A 24,032-nucleotide genomic window follows, 5' to 3' on the forward strand; every position below is an offset into this window, starting at 1 on the left:
GGAACTCAACGAATTGATGATTATCAGCAACCTCCGTTGTAACGACAGTCATCCGATGTATGCATCGCATTCAGAGCCAAGAAAGACAGACAAGATTTTGGGATCTTTGTATAGTTTTTCATCGACTATCTTAAAAGGGGAATAACAATCAGCTGCAGCTATATTTATAGAAATATGAGCCCATATGAAGAGAGCGCTTTAATCCATTACTGCAATGATCAGTGTAGCAAATCAATGAATATGATGCCAAAATTGTATACTATTGAATTCAAATCTCTTTCGCATCCACGATATGCTATGGATCTGGCCCTGAGGGACCCTGTTCGCAGGCCTTGAAAATTGCTCAATGAAGAAAAATTTAGGGAATTCAAAAATGGAAAGTCTATAGTAGAAAACGAGATGATAATTTACACAATCGAAATAATTTATTTGCCATAAAATAATGTATGAACAAATCTTCATTACTTTTAAAGATAGTGGTTATGGCCATATCCAAATGTCTAACTAAACCATCAAGCATCGGTGGTTCAGTGGTAGAATGCTCGCCTGCCACGCGGGCGGCCCGGGTTCGATTCCCGGCCGATGCAAACTAATTTTTGTCAAAAAATATTGTGAAATGTAGGATCCAAAAGAGGTACAAGCATATAGGAAAAGTAGGCGTGGCGATAAAAGAAATGATTAATAGAGAAAGTGGACTGGGAATTATTATCATTATTCCGGTACTGAAAGAATTAATGATTATCCAACTCATCAAACCCCGATTTCTTTGGTTAACTTGTATTTTTTATATTTTTGTACGCTCCATTACGGAAAATTTTATTTAAAACCCCCTGGATTTTGTTATAAAGCATCGGTGGTTCAGTGGTAGAATGCTCGCCTGCCACGCGGGCGGCCCGGGTTCGATTCCCGGCCGATGCAAACTATATTTTTGCTTTAGATAATATTTCAGTAAATTTTTCAACATAATTCTTAGAGTTGAAATAAAAGGTGGGCTGAACAAATCGTAAGCTCATACGCAGATGGCATCAGCCCTAATCTTTAAAAGATACGTGTACAAATTTAGCAATTTAAAAAAATTTATTGAACCAATCGTTACAATTCTTTAAAAACTTTCAAAATGGCTCCTCGCTCGTCGATGAAGCGCAGCCAGCGCGAATTCCGAGCATTAAAAGCGTCACGGAAGGAATTTTCCGGAATAGCCTTGAGAGCCGAGGTACATGCTGCTTGGATCCCCTCTGCCATCTCAAAATTCCTGCATTTTATCGGCCTTTTCAGGGAAGGAAACAAAAAAAGTCGGGGGGCCACATCTGGGCTGTGGAGCGAGTGCAGAAGCGTTGGGATGGCGGCCTTGGTTAGTTAGGTTGTCGTGGTGCGACTTCCAATCGGCTGCGATTTTGTCGGACCCAATTGACCCTTCGTTTGAGTCTCTTGAGGACTTCCTCGTAAAACTTGGCGTTGACGGTTTGTCAAGGAGGAACAAATTCATGGTGGACAATTACTTTGATGTCAAAAGAGACAATGAGCATCGTTTTCACTTTGGATTTGCTCATTCATCAGCGACCTCTTTCTGGCCCGTCAAAAAAAGCCCTGGTGCCACTAAAACACACCACAACTTGCTAAAGCAACATCTGGGTAAGCCAGCTTGATCATATCCAACGTCTCTGTGGCAGATTTACCGAGTTTCACACAGAATTTAATCGCGTACCTCTGCTCTAACGAATGCTGCATTTTCGGCTTCCACCACTCACAGAAACACGTCTAGGGAAAATGTTTGTCCTGACTCTCCAGGTGCTCGGAGACAACTGACCAGACACTCGTTCGTTATCTAGGTACCCTCTACCGAATCCAGTCGGTGTGTGCCGCTCCGAAGTACAGTCGCGGCGGAAGAAAATCAGTCCTATTATTTTCCGGACAAATCCTGTATATGCACGTGCGTCCGCGAGACTCGTGATACTAAATGAGATTTCCGATATTTCCCAAATTTTAAATTTTTTTCAAAATGATGGCGAATATTATAACAAGCATCGGTGGTTCAGTGGTAGAATGCTCGCCTGCCACGCGGGCGGCCCGGGTTCGATTCCCGGCCGATGCAATAACTCTTTTTTCAATAGTTGTGGACGAGACATGACGTCACAATTATCAAGATATTGTTGTCAAAAGTCAACTAAATGCTAAAGCCTTTCGACACTAAGGATGTTAACCGGAACCGTAAAAATTTATTCCGTTTGGTTGGGTCTGACAATAAAATTTATAGGCAAAAATGAGAAAAATTACTCAACACGAAAAATTTCCGGGAAATAAATCTTTTTCAATTGGCATCTGGTAAGTTTTTTAATCTTATAGTGGACACTAATATTAATCAGTTATAGCCCCTAAAACTAGCGAAATCAGAGAGCCTAGATTCTAATTTTCTTTGGGCTAGAAGAATCTTACAACTGCAAATGGACTAGTTATCCAGCGCTCGCCAAGATCTCGTGAGACGCAGCTTTTCAGAGGTAAAATTCAAGAAAATGGCGGAGTCCCGACCGGCTCGCTTTCCATTGATAACGAGGTTGAGGTGCTCTTCCTTGCCATGGCATCAGCTTCACAAATACCTACGTTTCTGCTGTGTCTTTCACCAATATCAGTTTTATCAAGAATAAATTAATGCCATTGTTCGTGAGCCTAGTCATTCCCTAACTAATCTCGAGTGCAAGGTAAGAGTAAGCCCTAGGCTAGTATTGGATATTGGCTCGGAGTTGATACCAATTTCTCTGCAGGTGGCTGAGCTAAAGAGCAGTACTACTACTACATTAGAGGGACCATCTACTACCAATTCGGTCGGTACCAAACAATGGCGGACCCTTTCAGCTCATTTAACGGCTTAATTAATTTGTAGATCTCCGGACTCAAAGCTATATCAAAACTAAATGATAAGAATATAAGGATCTCTGCCTAAGAAAACGTAAAAGTACGGCTGAAAGCCACAGCTATAAAGACCTAAGTTTAATTTTGGGTTTACCGTTAGTAATAGAGGAAGCACAAAACCCCTGCCTTCGATATTACAACCACTTAAGCCTTTAGAAAACAAAATTAATCAAATCCCGGAAGTTTACCGTTAAGTCTTTTATAAGAGCATCGGCGGTTCAGTGGTAGAATGCTCGCCTGCCACGCGGGCGGCCCGGGTTCGATTCCCGGCCGATGCAATCACGATTTTTTACGAATTAAAAACACGTTTAAAACTCAACAACAATTTAAAACTTGGCACAACAAAGGCCTCTTTCTGTAAGTCCATTATTACGAAAAAAATTAACTAATCCCAATTTATGCGAAAAATGTGACAATGCCACCAAAATCAAGAAAGAAATTACAAAGCAAAAAGCATCAAATTTAATTATTAACTGCGTATTTATGCAAAAACCCTCTTTGAGCATCACCACACACAAATAACAGGAAAAAATTAAAATATAGCAATAAAATGTTGAATTAAAATGCCGTTTAACGAAATCCGCCCCAACATTTTTATTTGATGCGGCAGACCTGAAATCCGCTTATTGCGCAGCCATGACAACAACAAGAGCAAACATTTGACTTTAATTTCTTTATTTATGTTAAGAGGAAATGTCAAGGTAATAAAGATTTTAAGACGCTTTTTATGACCTTAAGGCGATCCGAAGTTCTTTTGAAATTATAATTTTTTTTCATATAATTCTTGCTTTGCACGAAACAAGAGACGTACCAAAATAAGAATATTCAAATCCCTTTTAATACAGGATTAGTAAAAATGTAGGTATGTAGATGCAAATATACTTATGTAAATATAATATATAGTATAAGGAAATAAAACAAAAATAAAACAGTATAAGCTTTAAATTTTTACTATTTCGAGTATTTTCGACGGTGATACTTGATTAGCGACAATCTGAATATTACTTATGAGTCAATAATGACCTCTTTCAGCGAGAAGGAGGTACAAAGACATCAGTAGAACCCGAAATAATGTCGAGCTCGTTTGAGAGGGTTTCAAAAGAATCGTAATTTAGTAATCGGCAATAATAGAGCATGTATAACTCTTCTCAATAACGGGATCATTTCTATGCCCGACTAAAAATACTATGCTCTTCAATTTCAATTACTTTAACTTAAGTTCTATCCGTGTGTTTTATGGTTCGAAGAGTTTGAAGATATGGCCCAGACCATATCAAACTAAATGTTTTCATATATTCCTTCATTCCATTCCGATATATTTGATGTCAAAGATGCCCCTCTGAAAGGCCACTTATCGAAAATATCAATAAAACAGAAGCTAAATATTACACAAAAAACAATGTGGACCCAATTAAAAAAAGGCTTTATGTATAGGTGGAACACGAGTTAACCTAGAAAAAAACCTCATGGACCGATTTCTATACAAGCGAATGTTTACTGTTGAAAGTGATCACTTATGACAACGTCAAGCGAAGATGGGATTGGTAGAGAGTAGTGAGTCGGTTTAGCTTTGTGTTTGGTGGGATTATCAAGAATGATCATCTACAATGACCGGCTTTCCTCAGTCTAAACTCTTAAATCCGAACTCACTGTCCACCAACAGGACAGGAATTGTCACATCAGAACAACGCCAGACCACGCACATCGATAGTGACTCGTCAGAAGCTGTGGGAGCTTGGTTGGCATTCAAGCATCTACATAATAGTCCGGACCTGCCACCAGGTGACTACTCACTGTTCCTGTCAACGGCGAATGCGTCTCAAGATAAGTGTGTGGAAATCGATTGTCCAGTTTTTGCCAGTAGGAACGAGGGTTTCTATGAGAGTGGTGTTACAAAGTTACCCAAATCGGCTAATGTTTTTGTTTTACCAAACTTATTACACATACTATATACCGATAGAGGACAAAAATATAATGCAGTGACATATGTAGGTATGTACATATTTTGCTTATAAATAAAATATGTCCTATATACAAATGCTTTACGTATGGTGCCTTTTACATTTCGAGATATGACAACACGTGTGTTGCAATCTGGAAACTCACAATTTCATCGTAAAGTTTAACATTTCTGATGGTATGCATACTCAGAGCATATGAGCGCTATTTGTGTTGTTTACAGTAACTTAGAATATTCATTTCGCGCGATTACTTTTTACTACTTTCTTCGTGGATTAACTCATCAAGAGTGCATAGAAGAACTTAATACGATGATGCTCTACCAAGGGCCAATGTTTATGTATGGTGAATTCAATCGAGGTCGTAGATCACTCCAAGATGAATTTTTCGGGAAGGTCACCCAAAATCAATTGTTGTTTCGGAAACTATTGATCCTGTGAGCAAACTGATGTTGCAAGATCGTTATGGGACCTATCGTGGGATAGAGACAACTATAGCCATTAGTGGAATCAGCATATATTCAATATTGCATGAACATTTTACTGTAAAGAAAATTGTTCACGTTGGATCACACACAATTTGTCAATCGCTAAGAAAGAGGCTTGTGTCGACTGTATGGGTGTCTCAAGATGAACCGAGTCCAACAAAAGTTGTCAACACACGAATTACTTCGAAGTTGGTAGTATTAATGAAGAATATTTTGAAAAAACAATGGAGATATTTTCGATGATTAAAATTTGTTTTTATACTCGATTCCCGAAATAGAAAGGAGAACCTATGTACATATCTATCAATGTCTTCAAAACTGAGTAATCATCGCTTTGCTTAAATAATCAACAACAGCCAACAATTTTAGGCAACAACAATCTGCTCGGTATGCAAACTAGCTGCTGTGTCCATAGAAAGTCTATTTAAATAAATTAATGGAAATCTATTTTTAGTTGTGCTGACGAAGCCAGTAACAATGCTTCAGCATAAGCATGCATGCAACTCGAGTTGCTATCTCTCACTCTCTTCTGTTAACAGCTAGGAAGTAACAGTAAATAACAAGCATCGGTGGTTCAGTGGTAGAATGCTCGCCTGCCACGCGGGCGGCCCGGGTTCGATTCCCGGCCGATGCAATACAATTTTTTTTTACCTCATTTAATTAAAATAAATTGCTTAATAACTTATTTTTTATTTATTTTCTCATAAATATGTTATATAAAGTGGTAAATATATTCAAAATTAATTAAAAATCAACCCTGAGGCAAGTAATCTAATACACTTTGCAATCGTTAATTATTTCATTTTTATGTTTTCCTGTACAACGTTAAATGACAACAAAAATGTCATGTACGACCATCAATGAAAATTGATCAAATTAACATTGATTATGTCCGTAAATCATTGTCAGTTTATATTCCGACCACAGTGCACAGAAAACAGCTAAAACCACTTTGCCAAGTGGACTGACATGTCTCGGTGGCGCGCTAGCTGGCACTTCGTCTAGTGCCAAAAACAACAAGTAGACCAAGCTAACTAAGTGTGTAACTATGAAACTTTGCATTAAATACAAATCAACCGACTAACAGCTTGGCAAAAGCGCGCGCTCATTTCAGTGGCTGCACCAACTTGAGCAATTGTGGTTACAATGGGAAGTATGCACCGGCTGTTGCTGGTGGTTGGACATGTTAATGACGCAGTTAACATAGCGTTCCACTGCAGCACTGTGCATTACGTGCAGTGGTTAGAAAGCACGCGCTTAAATGCCAAAATGGCAAGGCAAGGCGACCGAATGGGGGAAATAAAAAATAAAGATCTACAGAATCACTGTGGCTATAGTGGCGAGCAAAATTTATTTTTCGAAAGAGGAGTCTAACAGAAGAGGATGCCAATCGAATTTCCGGACAAAGGTTCCATGATATAAGTACTTTCCGATAATTCTTATATCTGACGGTTCGAGGATATGTGAAGCAAGGCAACGTCAGCAAATATTCTCCAATTTTAAGGCACTATAGTCTGATAGATGGAAGACAGGACTAGAATGTTTTAGACGTCCGAAGTCCTAGCATTAACTCGGACCACTACCTTGTTGCAGCCAATTCTAAGAAAAGTTGCGGTGACTAACAGAAGATTTCAAGACCGGAGCATACCCTTATAGAACCCCAGAGGTGATCAAGGGACAGATGCCCAGTTAAGGTACTCTGTCATCGACTTTGCCATAATGAAACCTGGAATATTCCAATAGAATAGGCTGTTTGTGGGTGAAAAACAAAAATGCACTCGACAGAGAGCGAGAATAAGACATTATTGAAAAGAAAATGAAATAAAGAATTCTGTTATCGACCCTTTAATGAACCCCCAAGACCTTGAATGTTTATGGGTAATAAGGAAAGCATTGTAGATAGAGACATTATCGAAGAGCAAAAAAAGAAATATTCACTTATCGAACATGTATTCCAAAACCTTGTATATATCGAAAAAATTCCTGTTCGTGGATGAAAGGGAAAAGGTTGAGGAGAGAAAGCAGACAGCAGAAAGCGAGAGAGAAAGAATTTTGTTATCGATACCACCATGAAGCCATACAACCTGAAATATTTCGACAGAATGCCCGATATGTGAAGAAAGAGGAATATTTTGAAGATAGGGTGCGGGAATCACGTTCTAGAAGAAGTCTAAATAAGTGCTAGCTTATAACTAACAATTGACTATTCTCAAGACAATTGAGGATTTCAAAAAAAAAGTCAAAATAGGGTTTGAATACATTGAATTGATATAAATTGGTTTAAAATAATAACTCTTCTCTTATTAGACATGTATGTATCTATGGACACAAAGTTCCACATCTACAAACTCATTGAGAAATTAACGTTTGCTTTCACTTTTCCATCATTTTCGTAGAGTATAAAACATTACTGCTCATATTTTTCTCAGCACTGTACTATATATGTAAGTATGTAAATATGGCATTAAGCTTGCATTTAGCGTTTAAATAATCGTTGTATAAATACTAGTCAATTGTAATTTTTTCTATATTGGTTACTACTGAGTTATTGGCAATAAATTATAATTCACCAGTTTACGCTAAACGGTAAATAACATAACTCTTGAAGTGAGAAAAATTATGTATTAAAATGCAAATGAGTAGAATGCTAAATACCATATATGCAAGCATTGGCTATAATGAATGGATATTGATTTCAAAGATTAATGAATTGTTGGTATAACTAAATGACATAAACAAACGGTTGTTATTAGAAAAGTTGTTCACAACAACACGAGGAATGAAAACCATATGGGGAAACGATATATGGATTTTCGTAAGCAGAGGATCTTAAGTATTTGCAGATTCTCTAAAATAATGCGAGAAAAATTAATAATTGAGCAAAACTCTAACTCTCTACCACTAAAAAAGATTTATCTTTGACAGTTTACTCCGGGAGTAAGAAAAATATGGACTTTCTACCTTTCAGAGTTTATTAAGCTTATATTTTTGATTAAAAAAACGAATTTGACGGAACATTTTTCCACTTTCTCCCAATTGAATAGTGTTTTAAGGCCCTATATTATACTTTAATACCAAAAAATATACATATATGGCTCAAGCAGCTCAACATTTTCGGTATTAGACCAAATATCCTATGGGTAGCCAAAAACGTCCGTTTGAAGGCGTGCTAAAGTGAGGAGACGAAACATCCCTCCGAAACAAGGACTGAGAAGAGTAGGTCTTTGTGGCATTTACTACACTGGCCATATGAAGGAGCCCAAATGCGGTGTGGGATTCCCCGGTGGACGGATTGCCGGCCGAGCTATTCAAATACGGCGGCGAAGTACTAATAAAAAAGCAAGGATCAGCTGCTTTGTAGAATATGGTCGGGCAAAAGATCTGAATAGAGAAGTTACAATCTTCTATAGGAGTGTACAGCTGCTGGTGTACGTTGATGATATTGATATATTCAGACTGGTTAAGGAAGCCAATCAAATTGGTCTGGTTGTAAACAAGAGCAAGATGAAATATCTCCTAGCATTAAACAAACTGTCGTCGTACTCGCGACTTGGCTCCCACGTCACTGCTTACAGTCATAACTTCGAAGCCATAGATAATTTCGTCTACCTTGGAACCAGCATTAACACCAACAACATCCGATATTTTGTTCCATCTTGACCTAAACAGAGCTATAGAACTATAATCAAGATCGTGAGTGGTTATAAACTTTCTATAGAATCACTAGATCGTATATTGGGTTGAGTTCTTGACTGAAAGATAGATTTCTACTTCGGACTGAGTAGGTAATTGAGAAGTAAAGGCCTCTCTCGACGAACAAAGACCAAACTCTACAAGTCACTCATCATTTCCGTCCTGCTATATGGTGCGGACGATTACAAAATCTGATGAGTCGGTGTTAAGAGTTTTTGAGAAAAAGGTTCCGCGGAAGATTTATGACGACGAATGCCGTAGTCGATTGAACGATGAGCTGTACGAGATATACCACGACATTGACATAGTTCAGCGAATTAAAAGACAACGGCTAAGCTGGCTAAGTCACGCCGTCCGAATGGAAGAAAACACTCAAGTTCTGAAAGTATTCGACGCAGAACTCGCCTCAGCAAGCAGAGGAAAAGGATGACCTCCACTCCGTTGTAAAAGCCAGGTGGAGAAGGACCTGACTATACTTGGAGTCTTTAATTGGCTCCAAACAGCGAAAAGGTAGAACGACGAGCGCGCTGTTGTTAACTCTGTCATAACCGCGTAACTACGCCAATAAAGGAAATAAAGGAAAAGATCATTTTTGAAAACAACAAACAAATATCGGAGAATAAAAGTCATCGGTAACGAAAGTTAAAATAACAAACATTAAGGCAATCTGAGGTCGTGAAAAGAAAGGGGAGTGGCGTGATTGAATCTTTAACCCTTAGAATGATTTATCTCAATTTCCGGCAAAACTACGAGTCCTATAGAAAAAAGTGTTATAGCAATGTTGTAGGTAATGAAAAGGTCTATAACTTTTGTTTACTGACTTTTTCACATAACCTCAAAAATTATATTTTGTTTGCGGTGGGTTTCAATCTATGATTTTTTCTTTTCTTATCATTATCAAAGGCTGCTGCCCTAGACTATAAGATCTATGTAGAAAAATAGAACACAGAATTCAAAAATATAGACAAACTAGTATTTGAACCTCAACGAAAATAAAGATTCAAAGGTACTCATAATCCAAAAATACTATGAAAGCATCAAAACAAAATATTTTTGTTCACTAATACCGATTTTCCACTCAAGAAGAAGTACTACTACTACAAGAAATACTACTTTTGAAGCATAAAATATAATAACAATATAATAAATATTTCATATAAATATGTACCATATACTAGTATACCCAAATCGTTGCTGGTGATTATCAAATTGTTATTCCATTAGCAAAGTATATAATTAAACTGTTGACTTACCTAAAATGAGAGAAAAAAAAATTTCAAATTTTTTAGATATAAAATGACTTATTAATAAATTACGTATTATAGATTAGATTATGGTCAGATAGGATATCCTTCCGGATCTCGTGATCTTCTAAAATATCAATCAAATAAAGCGAAATTTCACGCGGATATTTGGTTTAAGAGGCGTTAGGAGTTTTCAAGAGAAAGGTTCTACGGAAGATTTATGGATCTTTGCGCATTGGCAACAGGGAATACCGCAGTCGATGGAACCATGAGCTGTACGAGATATACGACGGCATTGACATAGTTCAGCGAATTAAGAGACATCTGCTACACTGACTAGGTCATGCAGTCCGGATGGATAAAAACACTCCAGTTTCTAGAGTATTCGACGCACTACCCGCCGGGGGAAGAGGAAGATCTCCACTCCGTTAGAAAGACCAGGTGGAGAAGGACTTGGCTGCAAACAAAGTGTTGAATGTATGGTTCATTTGCTGATGTTTACTATATAAATTCCACATTTCTTTTACCACCAAGCTTGGAAATATCAAGCAATGGAAACTTGAGATATTTGTATATTCGGAATCAACTCTCATTTTGGCCTTAATTGCTTGATAGCCATTCGGAAAATCCCACAGATACCGAAAATTCCTCTTATCCCGGTTGCTTCACATAAATACGTCCGGATTGGGTAGTCATTGCCGAAAATTTCTTTGAAACTATATTGCGATTTCTCCTATCAAAATATTATCCTACATATTATATGTTTATCTTAATCTCAGTAGCCTCTTGTATCTATTCTTGGCATGACGACCTCTTTTAAAGTCATTGGAAAGCCTGTAGTCGTTTAAAGTGCGTATATCATTATATTCACCGGAGTTAAATGAATATGTTTTTAAGAATTTTGTGCTCTATACCTTTTATGTTGCCGTTACATGAAATTCTTCTCCTAGACGCTCCATATATGACGTAGGCATCTAATGCCTAACAAATCATAACTTTTTCCAATCAAACTTATTAAGGAAATACCGTAATTGTAGTTGTTGTAAGATAAATAACTCTAACGAACAGAGAATTTTTATCATTATTTGCTGCATTTAAGTATAAAGCATACCTCTAACATAACTCAAACTAAATATGGTTCCAGTAGAACGTTGAGGTAGATTACTTGTGGACGCTTCTTGCGTATGTGTGCCATTTATGGCTACTTTGAGATATTATGACCATATTACGCCCATGAGGCAGGCCGCAATTGCCACTGTCACACGGCTGCTAATGCATCACTTCGTTCGCTGCGAGCTCAACCGCAAGCCAGCTCATTTAATAGTTAGACACATAAATTTCTATGAGTACGAGTACAAAAATGGTGAAGCGACAAAGGCGTGTGTTTACCTAGAACGTGTACGCATGCGCTGAAAGGAGTAAAGCGAAGCAAAACAAACGTTGATGCTCCACGCACTGGAGGCAGAGCATTTATTTGAAAATCATTAGTGTGTGTAGCAGAAACGTTGCATGCCAAAAAAATTGGTGTGTGTGTATGTATGTGCTAAGACTATGTGCAGACCCCTGGTAAGGCAACGTGTTTTATTAGTATGGGAAGATAACAACGACAGCGGACGTTTTGATGGAGATGATTTGCGACAGATGAGCTTTCGTCCATATAAAGGCACAAGCGCGTTAAGTGTGTTACGTAGTACGTACAACGCACGAAGTAATTTTCCACGAGATAATAAAAATTGCTACCGGAATTGTTTAGTTCGGACGCATGGCAATGAAGGAAGCAGACACAGAATTACTGAATTATGTTGTTGTATAGAAAATATATAAGTTTTAAAAAATATTTAAAAGTATGAGCTGTTATTTTACCATCTGATCAAATTTGACCCGGACTGACTCCTTAAAAGTGTCCGCGCAAAACGAATATTTTTTGTTAGATCAGTACAAGCTTTTATGTTGTATGTCGCAGTTGTTTGTTCAAGACATGAACAGTATCCCTCAGGATTTTAGAATATAAAAAAATAAATATTTGTGTTTCCAATGGAATCTTGGCAGCGGATTCGTTAAAAATGTTGCAGAAGTGTTTTGGGAAGTCTATAGTAATTTATTACGAGAAGAAATATTTGAAAGGTAACTCGAAGTCATCGAAAATTGTCTCGTGTTATTGAAATGGTTAAAGACACAGTGTTTGCAAACCGTCGGTTTGGTATCAGAGAGATAGTCGAGGATCCCCAATATAGCTGTGGACGCATAATTACTGGTGTCGAGACGTGTATTTATGAATAATCTCGCGAATAGCACTACAAAAATTAACCTAAGCCGAAAAAACGTAAATTCACTGGAGGCACTGAAGTTTATGGAAAGTTGGATTAACCTTTGGCGTGCTTTTTTTAAAGACGACTGTAATGTTGAAGCACAACGCATTTTCGTAAACATAGGTAAAATAATGGAAATCGTCGAGTCCGACCATTTAATCATGTAAGCACTTTATCAATTTAGCAGAAGCTTAACATTTCACAAGAAATCATTTTGAACCATTTAAGTAAGGTTATATAAAAAAAGATGCTAGATGTATGGGAATCTCACGAGTTTCACATACGAATCGCAGTGGATGATTACTGATGATGAAAAGTGGCTCCATTACGACCACGTGACTAAGCGATAATGCGTTTGGTGTGATTGATAAGGAATCGTCTACTAGGAGCTGTTCCTAATTTAGACCTGTACTGTCAACAATTGGACGGTTTGAGTAAGCGATCGGCTTTGGAGAATAGGAGAGGAATTGTCTTGCATCAGGACAACGTCAAGCCACGTACATCGATAGTGACACGCCAGAAGCTTTAGGAGTTTCATTGGTAACTTACTAACAACTAAGTGATTGCTACCTATTCCTTTTAATGTCGAATGAGTTTGCTGGTAAAAAATGCGCCTCAGAAGAAGCTTGTGAAAATCGGCTGTCCCAGAATTTTGCCAATAGGGACGAGGGTTTCTTATGTAATTACCTTCAAAATGGCAACAACTTATCGAGCAAAAAGATGCATATTGGCCCGATATCGGATCATTCAAACTATGCTAAATAAAACTTTCATTGTACTGAAAAAAGTAAAGAAGAGCTAAGTTCGAGATAAGGCTTTTTAATTATATGGGAGCTAGGGTGAATATTTACCCGATTTTATTCATTCTAAGCACAAATGTGCATTATTATAAGAAAAACACGCTCTCTCAATTTTATTAAGATAGCTCATATATTAGCCGATATATGCGATAGATAGTTATCCGGAAGGTCGAAAATCTGTATATTAGGTATATGGGGCTAAGGGAAGTATTAACCCGATTCAACCAATTTGTAGCGCGCATGCACACTACTATCAGTAAAGGATTCTCTCTGAATTTCAATTATAAATCTGAAACATTTACCAATGTTTTCGGTAAAAAGTCAACTATAGGTACGGTGGTCCACATAGTTGGTACCTAGGGGCTTGAAAATTTTTTGTTGGGTTTGGACAATTTTTGGCTATAAGGTGGCACACAAAACAAAAACATTATTCGTGCAAAGTTTTATCCCGTTATATTAATTGCTTCTTGCTTGGTACACTCGAATAGAAAAAGTCAGAGGGATTTTAAAATTGTTTATATGAAAAGTAGGCGTGGCTGTAGCCCATTTTCACACTGTAAAAATGTCAGAGAAATGCCACATACCAAATTTTATTGAAATCGGTCGGGCGAGTCACGAGATATGTGACTTCACCTAAAAGATGGTACAATTTAGACACTGGCTCCTATAAAGACTTCTCGGCTGTAAAATTTAATGTCTCTGGCGTATTTAGTTATTGATTTATCGCGCTTTTAGTCGCTTTTAACGGTATCATTGTATGGGAAGTGAGCGGGATTACCATCCGACTTCACGATGGTACTTTTTTTTAGACGGACTTCAGCTCTTCTCGTCATCCTGATCTATCAATGATTAGTTTTAGGTGATACATACAACCGTTATGGAAATATTAGGTTGTGGATTTAAAATCTGGACTTTACAACAAGGTTTTATTTTTTTCAGTATTAGTCTACCCAAAAGTTACATAAGCCATACCTCTAAGCTAGCAAATTGGAAATATTTAAGAGTTGCATGTGCTTAATATCTTACACCTACATTCGTAAGTATGTATTTGTGTATGGATGCAGATATTACATTCTCTACGATAAACACCGCTGCCCTCAAGTGCATGGAAAAGTAATTTCAGAACGTTTAAGTGCCAAGTTAATTTCTTAACACCTTTAGTCCAAATAAAAAAATAAATTTTAAATGAAGAATGGAGAAAAGAATTGCTTATAATACATGCACAACTTTGTATGTATTTAAGTGCCCAAGGGACGGACTATTAAGCACTTTTAAGAGCGCATTCAAAATACACACACAAACACGAACAGGGACTAGTAAAAGCTGCGCATGCGCAAAAGTCAAGTAACTGCATGCATGCTCAAATTTATTTGTGCATATAAATAGGTGTTTGGCTGTGTAAAAAAAAAATCATTATTTTCTTCGTTTATGGAGAATGCAACAAATTGTAAAACAACAATAGCATACATAATAAGTTGTAAAAACCAACAAAAAACTTGAAAGAGTCTAACGAAAACCTCATAAGAATTATTACACCGTAGGCGCCAAAAGTCTGCTGTACAAATCTGTCAAAAACTGTAAGCAACAATGCAGGAGTGATTGCAGGCATTCCACAAGACACACACATACAGTTACCATATACATATACAATATACATACATATATACATATTTATATATTATATACGCTTTCATTTCTCATTCATTTTTGCTGCTGCCTCTGCTACGCAGACAAAATTAATGATGAACTTTGGGAACGGACCTGCGGCCATTAGGCACCTTCAACGCGCTGCTAACACAGGCAATCAGTGAAGCCACATACCGCCAGCCAACGAACAACGGCCAACTAGTGGCAACTGGGCATGTTGCTGCGGTGCGTTTTAGGGCCAATTGTTGAAAGGCTACAGAGGTTAATTTGAAATGAAATCGGTTTTTCAGTAGCGAGTCAGCGAGTCGTAAGTTGCAAGCAGCGTTGATGTAGTTCGTATAATGAGCAGGTATTTGTTAACTATGTAACACCTTGTACACGCAAACACACACACACACACATACATACTTATATAACATCTGATGAACAAAGTGCAATTACTTTTTGGTGTCGAAGAAGAAGAAGAAATATATTAAAGTTAATGAAATGTATTGTTAGGAATCATATTTTCGGGTGGTATACATATATGTATGTACGAGATCGGCACGATATGTACTTAGTATAATCGCCCAGTAAAACTCCGTAGTTTTTTATCGCATTTTAGAGAATATCGGTCGGATAACACGGAAATTCTTGATTTTAGAAGAGAGGTCAGTAAAATCAAAAAGTGCTTGGATGCCTTCAACCATTAAAAATAAAACATGAGTCACCCCCAGTTGCCCCAAAAACGACTTCACCGCACGGTAATATGACAAAATTACACGATCCGGATTAGCAGAACGCCGGACCTTCCAGCGGCAAATGAGACATTAGACCTCTCTACAGTCAAAGAGGGTCATATCCTACATAAAACTTGGGCATGAGAAAGCTAAAGGCACGATGGGTGCCGCGGACCCCGGACACCCGTCGACGAAACATGGTTTCGCTGGTACACACTAGAGACAACACGGCGAACCTGCTCTGAAAAAGCCAAATACTATGGGCCGCAAAGCTGAAAGGTAATATGATAAAATTATATGATATCGAATGAGCGGAACACCGATTGACCGTATGAGTGACAGATTAGACGTTGGATCTCTCAACAGTCCACGTGGGTCATATTATGAGCATGAGAAACATCTCGGCACAATGGATGCCGCGGACTCCGGACAACCGAGAGGTAACTTGACGATGTAACCATCAACGAAACATGGATCTACTGGTACACACTATAGACTAGGCACCAAGCCGGCGAAACTGCTCCGAATAAGGCCAAGCAATGTTATGGACCAGAACGATGAAAGTCATCGCTTTCTGGGATTTACAAGGTGTGATGTACATTGACTACCTTGAGAAGAGAAAAGATCGCAAAGCTGTCCGCGCGATGAGTTTCGAGAATCTTGACTCCGAAAAACCGAGAGACCACTTTCCGACGTGACCATCGGCGGAACGTGGTACAACCTTGCGTCTAAGAATCAGCCGAAGCGGACTTCATCCGTCGAACCTGATGCAAAGACGGAGCAGGCCGTCCTATCAGTCGGAAAGTTGAAGGCCACCGCTTTCTGAGATTTACAAGATGTAATCTACGTACATTGAATACCTGACTAAAAGTGAAGGTCACACTGCCGTACTATGCTGAGTTATTCGACGCTATATTCTTCGTATTTGGCACCGTGTGACTTCCTTTCGTTCCTAAACTTGAAAAATTCACAAACCGCTCTAAAATTTTAATTGACTGAGGAAGTTTATCATTGTCGTGGAGGCCTACTTTTAACCGAATTTCGGAGAAGCATCGCTAGGGCAAGTGTAACCTGCTAAATGAAGACTGTTTTGAAAATATTTAATTTTCTTTCGTAGGCTATGTATACAATTATCATGCTGCCCTCGTATGACCTCTGGGATCGGTAATCTCTTATAACATTAATTATTGTCAAAAAGATTTTTTTTTAAAAAAGCGCGAATTCTCTGATTTCGTCTACAAGTTGGGTAAAGTTAGACTAGTTCTTCACCATTTACGCTAAAATAATGTGTAGGCTTTGGTTATAAAGGCTGACGGCCGCAAATTTTTAAATGTCCTAGAATATGGCATATGGTGCAGAGGCATGGACAATGACAACATCTGATGAGACGACGTTGCGAGTAGTCACAGCATTGGCCACAGCGAATACCGCAGTCGATGGAACGATGAGCTGTACGAGACATACGATGACATTGACATAGTTCAGCGAGTTAGAAGACAGCGGATACGCTGGCTAGATCATGTAGTCCGAATAGATTAAAACTCTCTAGCTCTGAGAGTATTCGACGCAGTACCAACCGGGGGAAACAGAGGAAGAGGACGACCTCCACTCCGCTGGAAAGGTCAGGTGGAGAAGGACTTGGCTACACTTGGAATATCCAATTGGCGCCAAACAGTGAAAAGGAAGGACTGGCGCGCTGTTGTAAACTCGGCTATAACCGCGTAATAGTGTCTACGCCAGTAAAGAAGAAAAGTTCTTCTCCATTTAAGAGAGTCCCCGAATATGACATTCAGATTGGATCAAGTGATACGCTCAGCAGTTAGTAAGCTAAGCAAAATTGTAAGCAGATTCTAGGCCATTATAACGGGCCATCAAAATCATAAATAATTGTACAAAAAAAACTCCACCAGCGACAGGGTGATTTCGTGAATAAACGACATGTCATGTAACCGAATGACAATGACATTTACAGCTAAGTAAATGAGCGTTGCCACAAAATATCAAATAAAATAGTAAGAAAAAAATGTGAACACAAATAACAAAATATAAGAAATTAATAAAAAAAATAATAATAACAGCATAAAAAAATTTAAAAACAGTTACATGGTGGCAGGCGAGATTTTGTGAAAAAAACTACATAAATACATATGGATTTATTTATGCGTTTGCGTGCAACAACTGCATTAATGCATATGGCATGAGAACAATAACAAACAACAAAAAATGCACACACGTTTTATTTGTTGCAACAAAGGACGCGTTGTAACGCGTCGATTCAATTAGTAATTCTAAAAACGGTCACTAACGCCTCACGCATGCGCAATGAGTGTGGCTTGTTTGCGGCATTAATGCGAGCAAAGCGGCCAATAAGCGACAAACGGTCAGCCAGTTGACCAGCAAGCACACGAGAACAGCAGTTGCAGAGTAAAAAACACAACAACATTTATCTATGTACGTATACATATAAGAATAATAAAAAGATATTTAACAACAGTAAACAACAACACATTGCACGTGTGCAACTGTTGCATGCAACAGCAAGGCACATTCGATAAAAGCAGCCAATCCGCAGCTGATTTTTAGTTGGAAAATCACAATTACGTGCGACCAATGCGCAATGCCATTGCATTCAAAGCTACGCATTATAGAGCGCTGATTATTGACGTTTGACGACGGTGGCGGCGACGGCGGCGGCGCGTTTGGCGGATGCGGTAATGATGTTGCTGTATTATGTTGCCGGCTACTTTCCATTATTACCGCCTCCTGAGCGCTGTCAATCGCCAATACTGTTGCCCTTTCCCGTAGCTAAATCGCGATGTCGTGGTCAGTTGGTCGATCGATCAGGCCACCGCTAACCGATCAAATGAACAGACGTCATTATACCGTGAACAGAGTATAGCTATTAAGTTTGCCGCGAAATTTGTAGAAACCTCGGAGATCCTATAAGTATAAATAATTGGTTAGCGTAACGCGCTGAGTCGAGTTGGAGCTACCCGACTTTTTGTCTATACTTGTATATACGCGCATTAGCCCCAGTTTTTGAGATATCGATCTGAAATTTTGCATACGTCCTTTGCTGCCCAAGAACTGCTGATATCGGACCATTATAGCATATAGCTCCCATATAAATTAAACGAATAAAATCAAGTCCTTGACTGATTGATTATTACGCGAGGAATTCACCGCGATCTGAGGTCTATTGTGCCCTCTCTTAAATCACAAAGACTCAACTAATCTCAGCATATTGATAAAGTCCAATATTCTGCTGGGTACTAGCGAAGCTGTGTGATCCCAATTTGGAAACATGGATTTAAGGGCCTTAAGCCTGTGTCTGCAGACTGTTGAGCAGTCGATTAATAGGTGTTCTGGTGATTCAGGCTCCCTGTCGCAAAATCGGCAATTTACGCAAGAAACTAGGCCCATATTGGTAAATACTTCAGCTTGCAGTGGCCAGTGTAAAATGCCAGCAGTAGTCTGAGTTTATCTCTAGAGAGGTTGATTGCATATTTAAACCTGCTGAGACTGTACTCCCCCATTACGAGCTTGGCATGCCGCATACCATGTAGTTGTTGCCAATGCCTCTCCTTGCCTACTGCTTCTTCCTTGCGGAGTAACTCCTTTATGGGAGCCCCCTGCAGCGAAGGGTTCAGGTCCTACCATGTTAGTGGAAGCTGCGGAGCGGGCGAGCTCATCAGCCAGTTCGTTACCGAATATACTTTTGTGACCACGCACCCAGATGAGGTCCACATGGTTACGTTCCGCTAGGCTATTCAGCCGTTTTCTACACTCCTGCAGCAGTAGCGATTTGAACTCGTAGGAGGAGACTGCTTTCAGTGTCGCTAAGTACGGTTATACGCTCATTCTGATAGTTGCGTTGGAGGTTATCTCTATAAAAAATGCTCGAAAATCTTCTCATACGAGGGCTGCTATATATATCTCTGGCCTAATAATGAAAATAGCAATATTTATCAACGAAAATGGTTTTATTGTTTTTCAAAATATTCTCCATCAAGATTTATACACTTTTGCATGCGCTCAAACCAATTTTCGAAGCACTTTTTCCAGTCCGATTGAGACATCTCCAAAACATGGTTTTTGAATGCTTCAACAGCATCTTCTGGCGACGAAAATCGTTGACCACGCATTATTTTCTTGATGTGTGGGAATAAAAAGAAGTCATTGGGTGCCAAGTCAGGGCTGTACGGCGGATGACCCATCAATTCGACGTTTTGGCCGGTCAAAGAGGCGCTGGTTTGAGCCGATGTGTGAGAGCTCGCATTGTCATGGTGCACAATGATTCGTCTTCTCTTATTCGTTTTTCGAATTTCTCCGAAGACTTCAGGCAAACAAATGGTGGTGTACCACTCAGAATTGACCGTCCTACGTTGCTCAAGTGGAACAGTCGTCACATGACCAGTTTTGCCGAAGAAACAGGCGACCATTTGTTTCGAAGTGCTTCTTCCACGAAAAACTTTCGTTGGATTTGGCTCGTCTTGGAAGACCCACACGGTCGATTGCTGTTTTGTTTCGGGCTCATACGCATAGATCCATGATTCGTCACCTGTGACGATCTTATAAACGTCTTTTGAAGCACCGCGATCGTATTTTTTCAGCATTTCTTTACACCAATCCACACGGGCCTTTTTTTGAGCGATTGTCAAATTGTGCGGGATCCACCGAGAAAAAACCTTTTTTACGGCCAGGTGTTCATGCAATATCGAATGTATGCTGGTGGGAGAAATGCATAGGCATGCCTCTATCTGAAGGTATGTTACATGACGGTCTTGCATTATCAGTTCAAGTCCGGCATCGATGTTTTCTGGCACAACGGCTGTTTTTGGACGACCTTCACGGAATTCGACTTTGAGCGAGCGTCGGCCACGATTGAATTCGTTGTACCAGTTTTTCACAGTGCTATAGAATGGTGCTTCATAGCCATACAAAGATTTTAGTTCATCGATGCACTCTTGTCGTGATAATCCACGTCGAAAGTTGTGAAAAATGATCGCACGAAAATGTTCACGAGTTAATTCCATTTTTTGGCCGAGATGAATTTTTTAATTCCCTGTAAATAAAACAATTCAACATTAAATGACAAAACGTTCTGAGTGATGTTATGCTAAAAAATGTCAAACTTTCCAATGGAAATGTCAGATTGCACCTGGCAACACTTAGTGCTGCCTACGCCAAAGATATATATAGCAGCCTACGCAGGTATGGACAGCTTGGTGCGTAATCCTACGACCCCTGCACCGATTCCCTTCAACGTTTTCGAGCCGTCAGTGTACCACTTGAACGGACTATCCTTAAGCAGCAGCTCGAGATTGGAATCATTCCATTCAGCCTTTTTTGTAATGCTGTCCCTCGGAAGAAGGGCCAATGGTAGTGTACCACTTTCATCCGCTGGAACGAGACACACACTTCTGCCGTCATTTGTAGAAGTGTGTGCTCGGCTACCTGATCGATCACTAGATATAGCTAGCTATAAAGATCTATTTATACCCTTTTATGCCATAAAAAATACACCTGTGAAGGGCATTATATTTGCTTTACTATTTTGTTGCTCACCACGCTTAGAAGTCTAGAAGCCGATGACGGCGGCATTAAAAAAGATGTGGCATGAAAAAAAGTGATCGCGCTTTAAAACGAATTAATTTTCTGTGTAGCATTAATGAGTAGCAGCGAAAAGCGGAAAAAAACGCATACAAACGAATGTGGAAAATGGTGACAAAAACAAAGAACACAAATGTGGAAAAATGCAGTGACTTTTTGTGTGCACATCAGCGATACCAAACAGTATCTATGGGAAAATCATTAGTTGCCGCAGACGTCCACTGCTCATGCCTAACACGCATGCTCCCAGCGGCCAGACAGCAGCGCAGTAAAAACAACAACACCCAGCGGCAGCTGCATTGCCTGCGCTGTGCCACAAATGGCTGCTGCTCGCCGCGCGCAGACAAACATAGAAATATACTTGTTTGGTAAGCGATACTGGACAATTGTCATCGATCATATCGATCTGGCCGATCGTCAATTGCCAATCAACCGCAGCAATGTTCGCCAAATCAATTGCAGCATCTTCCCCAGTTGGCTTTTATGTATGTGGTACCCCTAATCCATCCGCGCTGCTGTTATGGCAGTGAAGGCAGCAAGCATTAGACAGCACTGTCACAAGCAATTATCATCATTTATGACATACAGCATCTAACCATATGTGGCCAAAGCTGATTGCCATTGTTGCTATTGTTGTTGCTGCTGCTGCTGTTGGTGGTGGTTTCATCTATAAATGGTCAGTGTGACCATAACTCATCTACGGCGAAGAAGTTTGTCGCTACTACAAGCAACTATGGAAGAATTAATGGTTTTTCTTCAAGCCGGACTTTTCTATATTTTATTTAGCAGTTTTATACTAACGAGATTAAAGTAGCTAGATACATCTTAAACTGTTGATATTTGCTGATGAAAAAACATATGCTGTAGTATTTGGATTGAGGCTTGCTGAGAGAGGCAGTCACTTTGGTTACTGAGATTCCTAGGATAGTCGGTTCTAGGATATCGAAAGTCTATCGTTAGACTTCCGAAATAACAGTTCTTAGCCGGATAAAATCCGGGTCAATTTCTGTAACGTAGCAGCGGCTGTTGTGGGAATTGAATCGCTGCACGGAACTTAACATTATCCCACTAAATCCACAGCGACCATATTCACAAATTGGACGAAAGGGTATATAATAATATTGCAGTCGATGGCGTTAAGATTTAGACTATCAATAACGCTAAAATTTTAGGTGTGACTTTCGACAGTCTGTGCTCCTCATACGACCGCGATTATCGCCAAAGTACAGAGTCGAACAAACACCTCAAGTCGCTAGCCGTCAGCACATGGAGCCGTCAGTCGCCTGGATGCAGTGAAATGGAGACGAGGAAGCTGCAAACTCGTCAAAACGCTGCACTCTGGACTAAGACAGGATGCCTCTTGATGTCTGTCATCGAACGCCTGCGTAATGGGGCCGTATGCAGCCAGTTAAGGCGCATACAGAACTCCTCTTCGTGGAGATAACGATGAAAACTTATCTAATCTTTACTATCCTAACGAGGTTTAGGTAGCAGTTACAACAACAAAATACGTTCACAACAAGCGCTCGTTCTGTCAACTGTAATAAGCTAAAAGTCCATTCATCCAAAATAGACTCCGATATACCGGAAGTAATGAGTACAGAGTTTTCGCATGCCACTAAACCCCCTTTTGCATACTCTAGGAAAGAAATGCTTCCAATCCCCTGTTGTTGTTGTTGTTGTTGTAGCGGCAGAATTCTGCTTAGTTGACAGTCCTTGGCCGGATAAAAATCCAGATCCGGTCCAGTTACGTAGACCCGACTGTCGTGAGAACGGCTTCCAAAACCCTGCTCCCCATGGGTCGAACCCCTCGAAATAGCTCATTTCCTGAACTTTGACAATTGACAATTAATTTGTACTCCACTCCAAGGAGTTAAACTTTAGAACGTCAAAACAACAAAAGCCCTCTCCGTAACCGGAACAGATTCAAAATTGTATTCGACCAAGTACACTCAACTGAAAATTATTAATGAAATTTTTACTAACGCCACAACAACAAAGAGTATACCATTACAAGTAGAATTGTTTCCGTGTGGACCAGTGGAAAGCCCTCGAAATACTTTTCAAAAGCACTTTTGCGATTTGCCTTCAGCCCCTTCAGCGAATCTTGTTTCACCTGTCGATCGACCGAAAACAGGTTCCACGGAGCGGCAATTTCAGTTTGGGGAACACGAAAAAAAACTCATGGAGCTAAATCGGTGGTTGATGGTATTCAACTACTCTCGGCTATAATGAAGGTGTGATCGGAATTCGCACGATCAAGCATGATACATTTTTTTATAATCTCGCAACAAAGTTGCTAAGGAGAGTATAATAGTTTTGTTCACATAACGGTTGTTTGTAAGTCCTAAAACTAAAAGAGTCAGATATAGGGTTATATATACCAAAGTGATCAGGGTGACGAGTAGAGTTGAAATCCGGATGTCTGTCTGTCCGTCCGTCCGTCCGTGCAAGCTGTAACTTGAGTAAAAATTGAGATATCATGATGAAACTTGGTACACGTATTTCTTGGCTCCATAAGAAGGTTAAGTTCGAAGATGGTCAAAATCGGCCCACTGCCACGCCCACAAAATGGCGAAAACCGAAAACCTATAAAGTGTCATAACTAAGCCATAAATAGAGATATTAAAGTGAATTTGGCACAAAGGATCGCA

The 24,032-nt window shown here is 39.4% G+C and overlaps 1 protein-coding gene and 5 non-coding genes across 7 annotated transcripts in view; 5 read left to right on the forward strand and 1 right to left on the reverse strand.

Moving 5' to 3' along the window:
* Window positions 1-24,032, reverse strand: part of LOC105228764 (bone morphogenetic protein receptor type-1B) — a 234,288-nt gene that overhangs the window by 204,629 nt on the left and 5,627 nt on the right. The window lies entirely within an intron of this gene.
* On the forward strand, window positions 517-587 carry Trnag-gcc (transfer RNA glycine (anticodon GCC)). Its single transcript has one exon. It is a non-coding gene; the product is annotated as a tRNA-Gly (tRNA).
* Trnag-gcc (transfer RNA glycine (anticodon GCC)) lies at window positions 848-918 on the forward strand. Its single transcript has one exon. It is a non-coding gene; the product is annotated as a tRNA-Gly (tRNA).
* On the forward strand, window positions 2,022-2,092 carry Trnag-gcc (transfer RNA glycine (anticodon GCC)). The gene has a single exon. It is a non-coding gene; the product is annotated as a tRNA-Gly (tRNA).
* Window positions 3,115-3,185, forward strand: Trnag-gcc (transfer RNA glycine (anticodon GCC)). Its single transcript has one exon. It is a non-coding gene; the product is annotated as a tRNA-Gly (tRNA).
* Trnag-gcc (transfer RNA glycine (anticodon GCC)) lies at window positions 5,917-5,987 on the forward strand. The gene has a single exon. It is a non-coding gene; the product is annotated as a tRNA-Gly (tRNA).

Source organism: Bactrocera dorsalis, chromosome 1, assembly GCF_023373825.1.
Source record: "Bactrocera dorsalis isolate Fly_Bdor chromosome 1, ASM2337382v1, whole genome shotgun sequence".
Classification (NCBI taxonomy): domain Eukaryota; kingdom Metazoa; phylum Arthropoda; class Insecta; order Diptera; family Tephritidae; genus Bactrocera; species Bactrocera dorsalis.